Source organism: Trichosurus vulpecula, chromosome 9, assembly GCF_011100635.1.
Source record: "Trichosurus vulpecula isolate mTriVul1 chromosome 9, mTriVul1.pri, whole genome shotgun sequence".
Taxonomy (NCBI): domain Eukaryota; kingdom Metazoa; phylum Chordata; class Mammalia; order Diprotodontia; family Phalangeridae; genus Trichosurus; species Trichosurus vulpecula.
In genome coordinates, this window is record NC_050581.1 from 37,462,969 (window position 1) to 37,479,830 (window position 16,862).

Sequence of the window (16,862 nt, forward strand, 5' to 3'; positions counted from 1 at the left end):
ACTTTTATGCCTATATATTTGTGTCAATTCATTATATGTCTTGGATGTTAGGTCTATAGACAATTGCAGCAAAGGAAGTTGTGTTGGGTGAATGTATGCTGCTGCCTTGGGGAAGTCCCAAAATTTCAGCTATATCACTATTTGTTTGTGACCCAGGTCTTTGGGCATCATGTATAATTTTCACTCCCTCAGGCCTTAGCTTTGGAGTTTTGTGACCTAAATAGGGTATCTGCTAAATGTGCAGCTGGCTGGTGTACAACCCATTTCTGGTAAACAGTAAATACCTTGGCACTGGTGAAACTATGTCAGTGGACTGTTGTCTATACTTTGCTCCATACATATAGTCTTTGAATTTCTCAGGGATCATCTACTTCAAAGCCAGGACTCTAGTATGTGAATGGGGTAACAGGTCTCACTGTCAGTCACTCAGGCCCCTCTGCCAGCATATGCAACATCACTCTCCTGGCATAGAATTGCTCTCAAGCCTTCCAAGCTGGTATCTGTGTGCAGTACAAAAGGCTGATTTGGATCTGTGTAGGCCAGCACAAGAGCATGTGTGAGGCAGCTGACCAAGGCTTTGAATGTTTGTTCACAGCTGTCTGTCTGAAGATAATCTGTTTCTTGTCCTTTTGATAACGAGCCTCTTTAGTCTTAGCTGATGTCATTGGTAATAACAACATAGTTCTTTTAAAAAATTTATGAAAATAACCACCAAATCCTAGGAAAATCCTAAGATCTCAAAGATTCTTTAGACTTGGCCAAGTCAGGAGCACTTACTTCTTTATAGTCTAAGTAGGTGCTCACACCTGATTGCACTAATCTTTGCAATATTGCCCCACATTGTTGAAAGAAGCTATACAAAACCTTTACTTGTCAATCAAAAACCTTAAACCATTCCCCCCTCCAACACTTTCATCAATCTTACCTCACGTTCTTCCAAAGTCCTCCCCAAAACAGTGATGTCATTAAGAGACATCAACGCTTTCAGGTGATTCATTTTTCCTACTAGTTTCTTTGCAGATCCTTGGAAAGTAGGAGGTGCCTAAATATCTTATGACGCGTACTTAAACTGGTAAAATCTGTGTGGGCAGATGAAAGCAGTCTTCTCATCTTCCGCTACCATAGGAGTCTGATATAACAGCCCCTGCTCCAGCTCAATGCAGAAAACTGCTGGCAGCCTGTCAGACAAGCCAGGACTTCTTTAACCCTTGGCATAGTGTATTGGTCCACTTTGATTCTTTCAGAATAGCAGGTAGATAGACTACCCACTAAAGTACTTTCACATTCTTCTTTGCTAATGCAGATGTGGGTGAGTGATGCACAGGGGCTATTGGACTCTGATGAAACCATTAACCCACAGGCTGTTGAGATGGTCTCTGCGATTAAATATCACAAACAAAAGAAAAGAAGGGAAGATTTTGCAAAATAATGCCTGACTAAGGGGAAGCTTTATTTCCCTCCAGTCTCCTGGACAAGATTGAGAGACGAAGGCCAGCTATTACCTATAGGAAAAAAAACTCTTCCCTTCACCCTGACCAATTGTCAAAGAGTAGAAAGCAGAGTCACCTGGGCAAGGGATCAGTGCCTAAGGTAGTCTTCTTAGTGCTTGCTCAAGCCACAGCATCCTAGAGAGAGAGAGACAGAGACCAACCAAAGTGCCCTGTGTTCCGGGGTCCTCAGAGCATTTCCCCTTTGGGAGATTTTGTTGCCAAGAGAGCAGCTAGTTCTCCGTGGGAGTGACTAGGAGGAGCAGCTCATTGGGGCAGGGGGGTGGGGTTGGAACTGTCTGGATTTGTGGGTTTGAAGGGAATGCCTATGCTGAGTGCGTTGGTGTGCTTGTTTTTATTCCTTTCTGATATTATGATTAAAGAACTATACGAAGTTATGTCTTGGTAAGTGACCTACATTGAAATCATCTGGGACAGAACAAGAAGTAGACAGAACAATACATAGGATGGGCATTATGAGTTGTAATATGATTGGACTCTCAGGAGATGAGTTGTTGTTGTTTTTTAACCAACCTGTGATTTCATCAGTGTAGGGAGCTCCCAGTGAGAAACTTTCTCTCAGCTAGTATGTGTCAGAGGCCATCAGTTAGTCAATAAGCATTTATTAAATACTTACTACATAAATATATAAATACTGAGTATTTATTAAATACTTACAACAGAAATATTAATATATAAATACTGAGGATATATTAAATACTACATAAATATAAATATATAAATACTGAGTGTTTATTAAATATTTACAATATAAATATATAAATATATAAAACTGAGTATTTATTAAATACTTACTACATAAATATAAATATATAAATACTGAGTATTTATTAAATACTACATAAATATAAGAAACTGAGTATTTATTAAATACTACGTAAATATAAATATATAAATACTGAGTATTTATTAAATACTACATAAATATAAATATATAAATACTGAGTATTTATTAAATACTACATAAATATAAATATATAAATACTGAGTGTTTATTAAATGCTTACTATATAAATATATAAATACTGAGTATTTATTAAATACTACATAAACATAAATATATAAATACTGAGTATTTATTAAATACTTACTACATAAATATTAATATACAAATGCTGAGTATTTATTAAATATTTACTATATAAATATATAAATACTGAGTATATATTAAATACTAAATATTAAATGCTATGTATCAGGCACTTGTTCTAAGTGCTGGAGATACAAAGAAAGGGACAAACAGTCTCTTTTATCAAGGAGCTCACATTCTAATAGGGAAGATACCATGCAAACAACTATGTATGAATAAAATATATACAAGATAAACTGGAGGCAAGCTCAGAGGGGAAGGCACTAACATGAAAGGGGGCCAGAAAAGGTTTCTTGCGAAAGGAGGGATTTCAGCAGGGACTTAAAGGAAGCCAAGGAAGGGGAGATGAGGAGGGAGAGCATTATGGTCACAGAGGACAGCCAGTGAAAATACTTGGAGTGAAGTGTGGAGTGTCTTGTGCTAAGAACAGAAAGAGACCTATGTCACTGGGCCATGGAATACTAGAAGGAGTATAAGTTGTAAGAAAACCAGAAAGGGGATAAGGTCCTCTTGACTCCAAAGTCAGTTCTCTATCTCTGATGCCATGCTAGTTATAAAGATGAGTGTCCCCTTAAAAGGACCTAGGTATAGAAAGAGAGTTAAAGAGACATTGGTGGTGGTCCTTGGATTTGTAGTGTGTCTAACAGCTGGGGATAATTGACAGCTGGATAATTGAATAGGTCCAGGCTTTACTCCACAACATTACCTAGCTGTGAACTGTGCACTGATTTTCCTAAGCAGTTGTGCTTTTTTGAGAAGTAGGTAGAGAATTTCGATCATCATAGAATCTCCAAATTAAAAGGATCCTTCAAGACCATCTTATATAACTCCTATCTGAGCTCATACCTGAGCAGAAATAGTCTTTACAACAGCCTTAACAAGATGCCATAAAACTGTCACTTGAAGACCTCTGGGGAGATCAAATAAACTACCTTTCGAGGCTCCCTGTATTTACTTTAGGGTAGCTCTAATTGTTAAGAAGGTTCGCCTTTAATGAAACAGGAATCTTTGCAACTGCCACCCACTGCCCCAAATTCTGTCCCTTGAGGCTAGGCAGAATACACCCTATCTCTCTTCCACATGACCGTACTTCGTATACTTGAAAGCAGGTATCCTTTCCTGATGAATACTTCTACAAGCTAAACATCCTGAATATGTTCAGCCGATCTCCATATAAGATCATCTCACCGTCTCTTTACCCTCTTGGTTGGCTTGTTTGAAGTGTTGCCTGAAAATCCAGAGTCAGATCTTCCTCCCTTTAGTTTAAGACTCTGTTTATACATTCATTCATTCAATAAACATTTATTAAAATTCGAATATTCATGAGAAAACACTTCAAGCCATTATCTATATCTTATAATAATAATAACTGCTACATTTGTAGCACTTTTTATACATAATCTCGTTTGAACTTTAGAACAAGCCTTTGAGGTAGGCAGTACAGGTGTTATTATCTCTCTTTTGGCTGACCCATGGTCACAAGATTAGTAAGTGGCCGACGTGGAATTGAGTTGACTTCAATTTCAGGACTCTAACCACTACACCACCTTAGTAGGTTTAAAGAACTTGAGAGTTGGAACTGCGAGTAGATAGGCTTGATGACAAAGGGTGACTGAGTGTATTGGGGACCGCTTGTTGTTCTCTTTACAGTTTTGCTTAGGAATAGCCTTGCCTTGAGTTAGTTTATCTAGGCCCACCTAATTTTCCAGATGTCTTCTTTTCCTTCTGAATGTATCTGAACAGCCAGAAATTCATTTGTTTTGATTGTTAGATTATCAACCCCACCAGACACCGTACATTTTTACAGATTCGCGTAGAGGGGGAAAAATTAGCAAATTCTTCTTTGTTTTCCTAGACTCAGCAACTCTGAATTAGTCCCAGGTTCACTACTGAAAGGTAATTGGGTTATTATTGGGTTTTTTCCTTTTTCATTTGTTTGGTTTTAGTCTTCTTCTATGATAGCTTCTTTCTTGAGCTCTATTTTTTTTCTCTGTATTTGCAAACCAGAAAGGATTTAGGCCTATTACCTACTAAGAGCAGAATTTTAAAGATTTGAGAGGTGTGTGAACATGTGGAGAAGGGACATAGGTTTATAAAGTTACTCTTTGCTTCAACTAAAATGGTCCTTCCAGTAAATTTTGTGTTCTCCCACTTCCATTGTTCCCTATGCCTGAAATGTGTTACTTCCTCCTCTCTGTTGAGATCCTATCCATCCTTTAAAAGCTCAATTCAAATGCCATGGAACTTCCTCTTTCCACTGACATTCTCCAAACATAATGACCTTTCTCTTCTTAACCCTTCCCCTTTCCTGGCTTCACATAGAACTTTGTATTGTAATTCTCCAAAGAACTATCTATCATATGTGCTTATGTCTCATACCCTACTAGACTATAAGTTCCACAAGGACACTGACATTGTTTTACCTGAACTTTGTGTGTCCTTCAGAACTTATTACAATTGAATGATTAGATAAAAGAATACTAACTAATAATTAATTACTAACAAGCTTTCAAAATAGTTACCGGGCTTTATTATAGAATGTAACCTCCCTCCCCCATTCCCCATATGCATTATATCCTTATCCTCAGATAAAAATGTTATACTTTGAAACTATATATACAATTTTTTTTGGTCCAGACCTGTGATTTCATCATTGTAGGGGACTATCAGTATGGAAGCTCCCTCCTGTAAGCAGAGCAGCTCCTCCTCTGTAATTTATAGTTTTAGTGTTTCTAAGCATTACAGAAAGGATGAGTTACTTGTTCGTGGTCATACAGCTAGTACGTGCCGGAGGCAGGAAATGGTCTTCCTGTTGGTAAGTCTTGCCAACTAGCTAGTATACCACACTTCTGGTTAAATAAAGTCTATATGTTTCCTTTTAAAATAGTTGAAAACTCCATTTTTTAAAACTTAGATTACACATACTTGTTAAACTGAATCAGAGAATATGGTACAATACATATTCAGAGCAAACATTTTACGCCAAAAGGATTAGAGAAAAGTAAGGCTGTAAAGGACAGGTTGGAATGGCATTGTGAAGACCCTTAAGCTTTGTATCTTATTCTGTGCATAACAGAGAGCCAAAGAAAATTTTTGAGGAGGGGAAGTGACACGAGATACAGCAAATGTATGAATAATAGATTGAAAAGTGGGGAGGAAAGACAGGAAGCAAAAAGACTATTGTAGTAACTCATTTAAGATGCCTGAACTGAGGAGTGGAGGGAGGAGATAATGTGAATGGGAAAAAAGGGACAATTTGAGAGATGTTTTAAAGGTTGAATCACTAGGACTTGGCAAACGCTTAGATGTGGGGGATGTGGGAGAGGGGAGAGCCAAAGATGATTCTAAGGTTTCAAACTTGAATGAGATAACATCCATGTAAAGAGGGATGTTGGGAACAGGGTCATATGTTATACAGGAAAGAAGATGAGTTGCACTTTGGACATTTTGAGTTTGAAGTTCTAGTAGGGTATCCTGGTGGAGAAGTTTAGCAGGCAGATGGAAATAAGGATTATAACTCAGAGCTGAATAACTAAATTTGGGAGTCATACGCTTAGGAGAAGCAGTATGGTATAGTGGATAGAGAACTGGCCTCAAAGGCAGGAAGAACTGGTTCAAATCCTGCCCCTTACACAACCTAGATGAGTTACTAAACCTCTCAATACTTCAACTCTCTAAGACTATAAGTGGAAAATAAGGTGTGGACTTGCAGTGGTAGAGGGAGTTTCCTGTATCAACGAATCACAAGTCTATCGGTCCCCATTCAGTGCTTAGAGTGATAATTGAAGCAACTAGTCATTCAGCTTACAGTCTAGTAGGGGATAAGAGGATGAACTCACAAAGAGATTATGGAGTTGGAAGATGGAAGATAGAAGAGAATGGAAGTCAAAACTTTGGGGGATTTAGGGGACTATTAGAAGATGAGCTGTTAAGAGAGACAGGAAAGGAGGATGTGGCCTGCATGGTAAATAGAACTCACAACCTATCTATGCCTTAGTTTGTTAATCTAAGCAGGTTGGGCTTTGGGATATCCACCAGGTCTTCCCTGTTTCTAAAATCTTATGAGATCATCATTATACTCGGAGTTATCCCAGTGTTTCTTGGAGCTCAATGATAAAGCTTCCTTGTTAAAATCTATAAGGAAATAGAAATGTTAGGAAGTAAACCACAGAAAGAAGAAAGTAGGAAGGAAGGAAGGAAGAGCCCATAAAGAGGGATTAAACTAATTGCAAAAATGCAGCCACACCCATGATCTTTTTATGAACTGTGAGCATATCCCTAGAGAGAAATGCAAAGGGGGCATTTCCATTGGCTAATGATTGAACATCTCAGGATAACCCTTGAAAGACAGGAGAATGCTTCAAGATTTCAGTCCAAGTGAATTGGAGCCTGACTGGATGACACACTGACGTACACAGAAGATACACAGAAATGGGGAATGAGAAGTCATGAAAATTTATATGAAGCCAGGAGAGCAGAAGCGTGGGCCGAGGCAGCTGCCACAATGAACAGGACCAGGACCCTGGGAGCAAGGTGATGTGGTGAGAATTCTTAAGCCTTTTCCTCCAGGAACCAGGAAAGTCTCTATACCTTCCTTTGTTTAAAACTTCTATTTTGTCTTTATTAATAGTTTTAACCAGAAGCATTTGCTAATCTGGGTGTACTTATAGGAACTGAAGTTGACTGGAGGTAATTAAGGGAAGACATCCCAGGAGAAGAGGAAAGACAGAGACAGAGAGCAGAAGAGGGAAAGGGAGAGGGACAGAGAGATATAGAGAGACAGATAGAGGAAGAGAAAAAAGAGAAAGGAAGGGGGAAAGAGGGAGAGAGGGAAAGATAGGGGGAAGAGACAGAGATTTAAACAGCTGTTTTCCCGAGCAGTGTCTCTAGACAGGGACTCCGAGCTAGAATGATGGAGAATTTCAGATCCCTTTTATTACAGTTTCCTAGAACAGAAAATGGATGCTTATACTGAGAAACCCATTTAATCAATGAGTCAGGAGTAAGCTGGAGGAGAAATAGGAGTAGCTGCACAGTTCTGCTAACCATTACTACAGAAATGTGTGTATGTGTGTGTGTAGTTTATTATCAAAATTATACCTATACAAAATGTTTCCACATAGTTTCTCCAGAGTTGTGGTTCCTCCCCTATACTAAAATCCTCCTCTGATGATACACTGTACCATGGCAGTGACTGAGTTAGCTATGAGAATCCAAACTCTGACTGGAAAGCTTCAGAGCTAGAAGGGACCTCAGAGATCAGCTCATCCAAACCTATCATATTACAGATGAAGGAACTGAAATTAAATGATTTCTACGTACACACTGGTAATAGACACCAGAGTCAGAATTTGAACTTTGTTCTTCTGACCCTACATCCAATGGTCTTTCATTTACCACACTGCCTTCCCTAAGAATGAAACTTTTGCCCTAAACATTTCTTGCACTCAAATCAACAAATCTATCAACATAATATTAAATTGTATAAATGCTTTGAGCAATAGACTACATATAGATCTCTCTATATATAGATCAAGATATGTGTGTATACACTCGTCAACCTATATACATACATTATATCTGTCATCAGGGGACTAGGCAAGCTAAGCTTAGGAGGCTTATCAACAGTTACTCATTAGGTAATTTTTTTTTTTTGGCCTTAGCAACTCATGAATGGAGTTGTAATCTGCCCTGGAAAGGACCCACAGTGATGAAATTATAGCTCTTCTGAAATACTTAAATGTAAGAAGTGTCCCTTCTAGATAAAAAAAAAAATTCTATAATTCTGTCAGGAAGTATTTAAAGAAGAGATTTTAAAGGTAGAATGTAAAATAGGCAGAGGAGGATCACAGATTATCCCATAGAGAAGCTAACCACTCACCATGTTTGCGATGTGGTCTAGATAGTGATTTGTCTTTTATACCCTGGATCTGAACTCCCACCATGTGTATTCAGATTAGCAGAGTTATAACTACCAATTACGACCCCTGGAGCAATGAATTGCGGGTAGGAGGAAGTGATACCCTGCGACACCAACCTTTTGGGGGATACGAAGATCCCAGACCACTCAAGGCCACTGTGGGAGATTGGGGAGATTCTCAAGACTAGGGAGGAGAAAGATAGAGCGGAGAAGGCTTCAGTGGAGTTTACTTGAGGTGCAGCCCAAGGAGGAGATGAATTATTCTTTCTTATATCTTCCTATTTTAACCAATTAATTACTCTTGCTCTCCAAGTGCTAAACTCTCTTGCTTCTATATTGACGAAGCATTTCAAGTGCCACTGATGCCTTCTATTGTTGACACCCTGGTTTAATCAGGGACCTAGTTATAACTCGGCAGATTAGAATCAGATTGGCAGGTCTATGAAAGTTCGATCCTTTCTAGTTTCCCTCTGGACCTATCAGACACTAAGTCCTGAAGATCTCTGATCTGCTACTTACCTAGTGATGGCTTATGGTTTGACATCTGAACTGTGATTTTGTCTATGGGTATTCTGTGGATGAATAAAGATCACATCTCTTCTTCAGCTCAGCAGGCAGGCTTCAAGAGCTACTATGGCCAAAAAAGGAACCACTCTGAGGATAACCCTGCAATGGACTTCTCTGCGTTTAGCTAGGTTGATCTTTGGTAACAGTCATTTCATCACCAGGTGTATATGCCAAACCTTTCCAGGGTGGGTAGGACCTGTTAGAGCTTACATGCCAACTGGCATAGCCTGTGAAAACCAGGGTAACTCCTGCCCTCACTCCCATGAGCTGGAGAAGGCAATGGCAAACCATACCAGTATCTTTGCCAAGAAAACCCCAAATGGGCTAAGAAAGAGTCAGACACAAGTGAAACAATTGAACAACTACAAATGCTGAAAATTATCTAGCCATAAAAAAGAAGCTATCTAAGGATCCTAAATTTATTATGTGCTTCCCTTTACAAAAGGCCCTACTATCTTTGGTATTCTCCTTCCTTCCCTTCCCCTTCTCCCATTTTTCCTTCAGGCACCCAACCCCCACATCCTTAAGGTTCTTATCTTATAGACCATTTTTTCAAGGTCTTTTTTTTTTTTATTTTAACCAGCCACCGGGTCAGAAAGATTCATTCAGTCCTTTGAGGGGGACAGGAAGTCTTGCCAGGGTATGAGCTGATAAAAGCTTAAGGTGTTAGTGGTTTCGTTTTGTTTTTTTTTTGTTGTTGTTGTTGTTCCATTTTTGTGATTAACTCTTAAAGACTCAAAAGAATGTATTCCTAAGGGTAGAATTTAAGGGATAAGATAAAGAGTTGGGAGGAGGGAAAGACAGATAGTCATAGCACAGATAACCTGTGCTCATTCTTCTCTTAAGGCTAGTCCTGCTTCCTGCCCCACATATAAAAAGATCATAGAAATTTACAAATTACATAAATCACCATTTTTAACTGAGAGAATTCAATATATCTATTACTTTCATTAATCACTCAAGAAACATTTACTAAGCACTGTGTACCAGGCATATTATGTACAAAATATGACAATTCCTACTCTCAAGGGGCTTATATTCTTTAAAACACGTTTCTGTTTATTTGATTGACTAGGCATGAGGGACTTTGACAGCGCCTCCTCTGGAAGGTAAGGGCATGCCCATGAAAACCAAATCGAGATGACGGAGAACATCTCCAATGGGGCTCTGGGTCTCCAAACTCATAGACCAATTCAGCACCTCTCTGAAGATGAGCCGCTTCGTCTTAGCTTTGGGGAAAATTTGATGCAGGCTACTGCAGATCAGAACCACTCCTTTATACTTGGTCTAAAATAGGGGGCGGGCAGATCTACTAGAATCAGAGGGAGAGGGAGATTGAACAACCACTTACTTAATCTATCTATAGGGATATAAGACTAAATCGCTCCGTCAGTATGTTTTAATTCAGGCAAAACAGAGTTCTTCACATTTAGTCATAGTTCCAAACAGTGGCCATTTAGGATTTTTGACTTGATCACTCTATGTGCGAAAAAAAAACAAATTCTAATTGGTTGTACGGTTTTTGTTGTTCAATTCTTTCAATCCGTCCAACCCTTTGTGACCCCATTTGGGGTTTTCTTGGCAAAGATGCTAAATTGGTTTGCCATTTCCTTTTCTAGCTCATTTTACAGATGAGGAACAGCAAACAGGGTTAAGTGACTTGCCCAGGGTCACACACCTAGTAACTATCTAAGGCTGGATTTAATCTCGGGAAGATGACTCCAGGCCCTGCATTCTATCTACTGCACCACCTAGCCGCCACTGATTAACATGGTAGCCCTGCATGTTAGAATAACCTTAAAGAGCTGGCAAAGATTTCCTTTTCAAAAAAATCCTACCCCAGTGCCTTATAACCTGAAAAATGATCCTGGCTTCCCAAAGGCTATGCCAGCAGAGATTAAACTCTCATTTATCATACTAGCAAAAAACTATATTTGCTCTTTGAAGACAAGCCTAAATAAGTATATAGAGAGATCTATCAATTCCATTCAAGTCAATTCAACAAACGTTAAATTAATGTTTAAATTAAATTAAAGCACCTTCTATGTGCAAAGCCTTTTCTTTCCTAGCCAGAAGGTTTGCCATGATGACTCATAGGTCTAGAGATTGGACCTATGATTTTATTGAGGTAGGGAACTTCCAGATGAGGCAAATCCTTCTACCATTTGGAGCCCCTCTATCATCTGAAGGCCAGACTAGGTATATTGGTCTAGAAGTCATTTGCATAGAGATGGTAGTTAAAAACATGAGAACTGATAATATCACCAAGAGAGAAAATATCCAAATAGAACAGGAATTCCCTATCAAGGATATAGAGATGTTTCTGTTTATAGATGAAATTGTGCTAATGGTATAAAGCCCAGAAAGTCTACAGGGATAATTCACAACCACTCAAAAGAGATTAGCTTAGCTATTCACGTGGGAAAAACAAACTGGATGAATATGTATGGTTCAGATTATGAAATGTTTGTGGATTACCCATTAAATTTGTCCAAATATATTTACATCTTGTGTAGCTTCTACAGATTAAACAATAAGTTTGAACAAGTGTACAACAGAAGGAGATCAGGATGGATCGCATTTGAGAAATTCCACGATGCTTTCAATGATGCTAAACTGCTTACTGGTATAAAAGCCTGCCTTTTTAAGACCAATCTTCTCCTGATGATAGCTGCAAATTATGGAACAGAAGAAAAAGTATAAGCGAACTAAAGGGCAATGGAAAGACTTATGATAAGTCACTTGGCATCTGCTGCTCTTCCTGGTTTCAACTCTGTGGATCACGATGCCCCTCCGAGAATAGGCTCATCACTTCCAAACTCACCACCATGCTATTAACTCAAACCTTGATTGGCACCACCTTCCTCAGTTCCCTCTACACTCTGGAGAGCAGAATACCAAACTTCTCCCAGTGCCTTCCTTTATAGAGGGCAGAAACTAGACTTTCAGCTCCATATTGCTTTTGCTGCTCTGCCTAGTTTCAACTCTCCAGAACAAGATGCACTTGCACTGGGTGCGTGGCACATAGTAGGCACTTAATAAATGTTTATTTGTTTGGATTGGTATAAATAGACCACAGGATGTTGACAATTAATATTTCCTTATAAGAATTAGCCTAAGATGAGTATGATTGGAAAAGAAAATGGGCCAATCATATAGGGAGTAAGAGATAACAGTTAAATAGCCTAAGCAATGCATTGGTATCTAGGAAATGCTGAAAGAACCAGACAAATTGCTTGATTATTTTGGGTAGAGCTTCTATGGAGGATTAACGAGAAAACATCAAGAAGAAGGCCTGCATGGGTCACCATCTGCAATGTAAAAGAAAGAGTCCTTATTGACGAGATCACAGGTCCATTAGAGTATCGAAAATTACATTTTAAATATACATTACCACTTTTTTTTAGCTTGTCTAGAGAACTTTATCAATCTTCATTCTCTTCATCTTTACAGACTTCAGACAAAGCATGTAACACTGCAGAGTGAGAATTTTAAAATAAGATTGCCTACTCTGGGACTGGCTTATTATGTTATCAACCTTTTAACCTTTCTTTCTGTCCTCACTTGTGAAGCAAGGATATTGATGCCTACAGTTATTGGTTGTAATACTGTGTCTTCTTCTGGATTTTGCACTTTATAAAAGATATAACTCTCAGAAAATGTCCAAAGAAATACAACTACAATGGCCAAGAGGATAAAAAGCATCTGAGAGAGGATAAATAATAAAATTACGACTCCTCAACATGTCATCATAAAGGCTGATACCTGTATAGTCATAGTGGCTTTATTTATGATGATGAAAAAAGTGGAAACAACTCTTTCGTCCAGTGAATGGCCTAATAAATTGTAGCATATTGAAACAACAAAATATTGCTATAAAATGAAAATAATAAAGATGATGAAAACAAAGAAATATGGAAAGGCTTAAAGTGATGTGGTAGGGAAGAGAGTAGAATCTAAATGATATGCACATTGGTCATGACTATAAAATTTTTAAAGATTTAATTTAATTTAACTTTTTTTGTTACATTTTAAGTTCCAAGCTGTCTCCTTCTTTCCCTCCCCACTCCCCACTAGAGAAGGCCACTATTTAAGACACACGCACATACATGCACACACACACACACACACACACACACACATGCACACAAGCACATTCATTAAAACCATACTCTACATACTTCTATTTATCAGTTCTTTCTCTGGAGATGGATAGCATCTTCCTTCATATACATATATATATATATATAATATCCTCCATATATAAACATTTACTATGCATACAGATCTTTCTCTGGAGGTGGATTGCATTTTCTTTCTTAGGTCCTTTGTAGTTGATTTGACCATAATACTCAGAATAGCTTAATCATTCACAGCTATTATTTGAATAATATTGCTGTTAGTATATCCAACATTCTCTTGGTTCTATGACTATAAAAATTAACAACACTGAAATCTGACAACATCCTCAGAATAAAAAGATTGGAAGGGGACACAGAAGCAAATAAACTATTTTCTTTATTGTTTTGCTAAAAGTTACAAAGCTTTAAAAAATAGTTTGAAGTTTGGTTTATATATGATTTAATTTTTAATTGTATTTGTTCTTTTAAACTTTTGATAGTTTTTAAGTTTTTTAATGTAACTATTTTTTTAAGTTTTAAAAATAAGCATTTTTGAGGAAAACAAAAGGAAATATGAAGCCTGATAGGAAATGATAAATGGCAAGGACAGCAAATTTTAGAATATTAGGGTCATGGTGTATTTTAGGATGTGGAAAAAGGACCGATGAAAGTACTAGAATTTCTAAAATAAGAAACTTACCAAATTTTGAATAAAACTTGTTGAACTTATGCAAAATAAATTCTACTCAATAAGCTCTTATTGAGTAACTATCCTATGCAAAGAGGTGAGCAGAAGATGGGTTAGTTACAAAGAAGTCTGACAATCATAAGATTATAGATTTCAAATTGGAAGGGATCTTTGACATCCTCTAGTCCAATAGTGTTGAACTCAAATGGGAATGGGGATTACTAAACCATCAAACCATATATTAACATATTGTTCTTTTGCATTTTTATTTATTTTGTTAAATATTTCCCAATTGTATTTTAATTTTGTTGGAGGCAACACTGCAATGTCATCCATGTGTTTGACACCTCTAATGTAATCCAACTTCTTCATTTTACTGTTGTGGAAACTGAGGTCCAGAGAAGTTAAATGTCTTGCCAAAGATGACAGGTAGTTAAAAAGTAGAGCTTAAATTTGAACCTGGGACTTCTGACTCCATCTTCTTTCAGTTTTCAAGAAGCTTTCAGTCTAGCTGAGGATATAAAACATGTTTGATGATGCTAACATTGCTGATAATAACAATAACTTACATGAATATAATGCTTTAAAGGTTATAAAACACTTTCCCCATAACCAGGCTATAATGTATATAGTGCAAGTGGTAACCCATTCTACAGATGTGGAAAGTAAAGCTCAGGGAAGTTAAGAGATTTGCCCATGGCCACATAGTAGGTCACCAAGAACTCAGATTACCAGCTCCTAATGTTACACCAGGCTGTAAAGACAGTGTCATAAGGTAGAGAGAGAACTGAACTTACAGTCAGCAGACCTGGGTTAGAATCCTCACATTTCTAGCTCTGTGATTGTAACCAGAATGGCCTTTGTTTTCTTTGAGTGACTCAATTTATCTCAGTGAGCTTTACTAGGGGCTAAGCCCCAGGCCCAAACCCCATTAAGTGTTAACATAATCCATGTGGATGTGAACCTCCCAGGGTCCTAAGGGGAGGGGCCAACTCAAGAATCAATCACCAGAGCCTGAGCTCTGGTGATTCAGATGATGTTTGATGATGTCTGAAGCCCTATAAGAAAGGAGGACAGAGCCATTTGTGCGGGGCTCTGGAGATGGTGTTGATGAGGAGACTCTGGGCAACTGTAGCTAAGGAGCCACCCAGCTTGTAAACCCAGATGCTGAAACTTTGTTGAACTCTGGTAACTGTGTTAGGATTTGAATCAAACAAAGTCTGTTGATGTTTGTAATTTGTTTGCATTTTGTTTTGAAGTTCAGGGTGCTGGATTTTTCCCCTGAACCAACCGAATGATATTTGAATGCTGAATTAAAAGTAAGCTCGTCAACCCTTTCACCTTGCTTCCCTTAATTAAGCAGATCAGAAGAACCTGTGCTGTTGGCAGCTTTCTGGGTGCTGGCTGTGGGTGAATCTTATACCCCCACAGAAGCTGCCAGCCGGATTGTTGAAACAAATGGCGTAGTCGGCAGGATCTGGCTTTAACAAGGAAGCATGGTGTGTTGGGGTACTGGGTTGGTTGAATGTTTCCCAGTTTTTGGATTGCTCTTTGTACTTGGAGTGGCTATGGCTCTGTGTAGCCTCAGGAGCAACAAAGTCCTGAAGGAAAACAGGCTGGTGGAAGTGCTAGGCGTGATTTCCCAGGGGCCCAGAGCAGGAGATAATCCCTTCTTCCCAGGGCTTAAGCTGATAAGCCTGACTGTACTGAAAGGGTGAATGTCTTGAGATTATATTATATATGGAGTTTTGAAACAGGAATGGAGAATGGCCTTGGAGACTTGGAGAATGGCCTTCCTACAGATTTGGCAGGAGGGGCTGGTAAGGAGAAAGAAGAAGCAGACAGCGGCTGCCAAAATATTGATCCAAGAGACTGCCTGCATGAGAACTTTGGAAAGGTGAGAGCAGTGAGCTGCTTTCCAGCTGACTTTGGTGAGGTGAGCACAAAGATGGGGAACCACCTACATCTAGATTCCAGAAGAAGCCAGGTGAGGCCAGCTGGAGTTGGAACCCAGGAGCCTGAAGTCCAGCCCTGGGGCAAGATGGAAACTTTGCAGCAAGGCACTGAGTTTGCCTTTTTGGTCCCTTCAGCTTGGGCTGCTTGGGATCCAGGAGGGAGGCATGGATTTGTTTTTGTTGGGGTGGGGGAAGTGCCTTGGACCCCCAGGGACCCCACCCTGTTGGCTTTATTGCCCAGCAGACCCTCAGGACTTGGAACCGGGGACTGTAACTTAATGGGGAGAACAGACCCTAAAAGAACTTTGTTTGGACTCTTTCTTTGAAATTGGGACTTTGGGTGCCACGTGGAAGCCTGCAACGGCAGTTTGGGGAGGAGATATCCCCAAGAGAACTCTATTTGTTTGTTTGTTTGCTTTAGGACTTTACTAACTAAAGCATGCCCCTGCCTCAGGGTACTGGGAAAAAGCCTGCGATGGCAGTGTGCTGCTGAAGAAGCACTTTATTTGGACACTTTATGAGCTTAAGAGATTAACTTTCTTTGACCTAGGGGTGGACATTTGAACAGTTAACAATTATTTTGGGAATGCTTGATTGAAGAAATTATCTTGCTGGGACCTAGGGGTGGGTCACATTTGAATTGTAAAACAATATTTGGGAATGTCACTGAATGATATGTTTTGCTTTACTATGAATGATATGTTTTAGTTTCCTTTGTAATTGGATCACAATGTATGCTCTAGGATAGGTGGCTGATTAGATTATGTATCCTAGAACAAGGGGTGGAGTGTAACCAGAATGGCCTTTGTTTTCTTTGAGTGACTCAATTTATCTCAGTGAGCTTTACTAGGGGCTAAGCCCCAGGCCCAAACCCCATTAAGTGTTAACATAATCCATGTGGATATGAACCTCCCAGGGTCCTAAGGGGAGGGGCCAACTCAAGATGATGTTTGATGATGTCTGAAGCCCTATAAGAAGGGAGGACAGAGCCATTTGTGCAGGGCTCTGGAGAT